Raw genomic sequence first — 2,802 nt, 5'->3', positions numbered from 1 at the left:
AAATGACCCGACCCGACCAGAACATGACCTGATAACTTTTTGACCCGAACTTTACCCGACCCATACCCGACCCGAATGACCCGTTTCCCAGGTCTAAGCAACACCCCTAGGCAAGCCGGGCTGTTATGCAGCCCGCATGTAGCTGCCGAGGCGGGGCTTCCTAGTGCGCGCCACACACAAAGGCAACGTGGCTGTGTGCCTAGCCACAGCAGCCGCACAGCAGCATAGGCCAAGCAGCAGCACGCTGTGGCTGTACGTGCGAGCTGCTGTGTTGCGTGGGTCGTGGGCAGCATGTGCAAGCTTGGTGCGAAGGGGCAAGCAGCCATGGGTGTGTGCTTAGGATCAGGTAACCCGTAGCAAACGCTACTAGGCTCGGCCTAACTAATGCTACGTGGGGTGGTGGAGGCACATGCACCAAGCCGCATAGTCCGGGGTTGCTAGACGACCTTGGCTTGCATATGGCACGCCTGTAGTGCGTGAGCCACTTGAGTGCGGTTGGCTTCGTGTTTGCTTATTTAGCTGTTTTAATTATTTTATTAGTTTAATTTGGTTCTAATTATTTTAATAAATGTTGGAGGTCAGGCCTTGGTTTTTTAAGCGGTATTTTCAAAATTTAATTTTGGCAAATAATTGGGTCTACCGGCTTATTTAATTGGATTAATTAAGATGGATGCGGAATTTAGTGGGAGCTTCAAATAATTAATTGCGTTAAATTACATAATCAATTAAATAACTTTGACTAGTTTTAATTAGGCATGTTAATTGGATTAACGACCTAAATTAGTTACTAGTTTACGCGCGTTTTATGCATTGTTACTTGTTTTATCGTTGTAAAATGCATGGGCCATTGACAAATAGTGAATGGATAAATGGAATGTATATTCTCTCACAGGTTTTATAAAATGGCAACTAGTGGGGCCTGATTAGGATAGAAAATACGGACTGCGATCCGTGATGTATTTTTGTAAATCTAAATACGGTCTGCGAACTGTTGAGTATTTTTTTTTGGTACCTTAATATTTAGATTAGCCTAATCATAGATACTAGTATTTGCATAATTATGGTGATGTCTTGAAGACGGAGGTTCTTGGGAGACGAAGCCATGAAGTTGCAAAAGTCGTCCCTTAAAGACTTAAAGATTCAAGGGGTCATGCTAGTTGCCAAATGCATCTTTATTTATGTTTTTGATATACATGAGTATTTATATATGAATTATATGTTAGATGCATGTTTAGGATTTCGAATGTTGTGATGATCAATTAAGTTCACTTAAATCAATTAACATAGAAACCCTAGGTCCCTAAAATATTGAGTGAAATTGCCATTCTAAAATAACACTTATCGACCTGTTGAGAGTAGTGATGGGCTAAACCAAAGCGAGGCATCACTATTACTCCCTAGACTCATAAGGCATACCGGGTATGCAAGTTCGTTTTGGTTATACTCAACGATATGAGTGATGGAGTCCTAACAAGTCGTGGCAAAGTGAATAAATTGTTGAGAGAGCATTAGATGCGACGATTTATTCAACCAACAGTGGCTTGGAGCCATTAGCAAAGTGTTGCTTACCTTAGGAGATTGAGTGTTAAGACAGGCCAAAGCATGCTTAACTACTCTTTGTTTCTTTGGATCTTGGAATCGACTTATTCTCACCAAAATGGGGTCAATTTTAATGTGTGAATAAGACGTTTAAATAAGTTTGATTAAATTGCATGATTTCAATCTTATTTAAGTATTATGAATGGTTTTTTCATTTAAAATTTTTTCAATTGTAGAATCATGTCTTCAAATAACTCAAACAACCAATTCTCATTTCCCTCAATTCTCGAAAAGGAGAAGTTGAGTGGGCCAAATTTTCTTGATTGGCAAAGGAACTTGCGTATTGTTCTCATGCAAGAGCAAAAGGAATATGTCCTTGATGAGGAAATGCCCGAGACTCCTAATGAGGAAGTGACTTAGGCTGCCCTAAACCGATGGCAAAGTGCCAATCGGGATGTCAAATCCATCATGTTGGCCATAATGTCTCTCGAGCTTCAAAAGACTTTCTTTGAAAAGAAGACAGCTTTTGAGATCATTTCTGAACTGCAGATCATGTTCCTAGAGCACGCCCGAACTAAAAGGTTTGAAACCCACAAGCAGATCCTTGAAAGTAACCTCAAGAAAGGACAGCCAGTCAGCCCACATGCACTCAAAATGATAGGATTGTTTCACTACTAAAAAATGTGTATTTTTTAGACGCTATTAGCACGACGTTGTAATAGGGGTGTCAGGTAATTATTATAGTGTGCGTGTCTTCTCGACGCTGTTTGAAGTCGAATTAATTTCGACTCTGAAAAGCGTCGAGAAACCCTCACATGTGGGGGACGTGATGTACTTTTCTTAACCTACATCTTCAGAATTCATTTTAGGGAAAAAAACCGCCGCTCCTGAACAAAAGTAGAACCCTTATTCTCAATTATTCTTATTATCGTCTCTTTTTCCGATTTTAACCCTCCAAAAATCCAAAGAATTCATCAAGCTTGGATTAAAATATACTTTTTCTCTTTATATTACGTTGTGGGATTTTCCTTACTTATTGTCAAATTTAATCAAATACGTTTAGATCGATGATTCTGAGGTAATACTTTTTTCCCTAATTTCCTTTTAGAATTGAGTACTTTAATTTATATCATTTTAAGGGTTATAATTTTGAGGGGCCGTTTGGTTCGCACGAGGGAATCGGAATGGAATGAACAAAGGGAAAGGAGAAGAATGGAATGAAAATACCCTTTTTTTGCTTTGTTGTTTGTTTTTAAAACAAGG

This window comes from Chenopodium album, chromosome 12 (assembly GCF_948465745.1).
Source record: "Chenopodium album chromosome 12, dcCheAlbu1.1, whole genome shotgun sequence".
Taxonomy (NCBI): Eukaryota; Viridiplantae; Streptophyta; class Magnoliopsida; order Caryophyllales; family Amaranthaceae; genus Chenopodium; species Chenopodium album.
Note: the sequence above shows the minus strand (reverse complement) of the source record.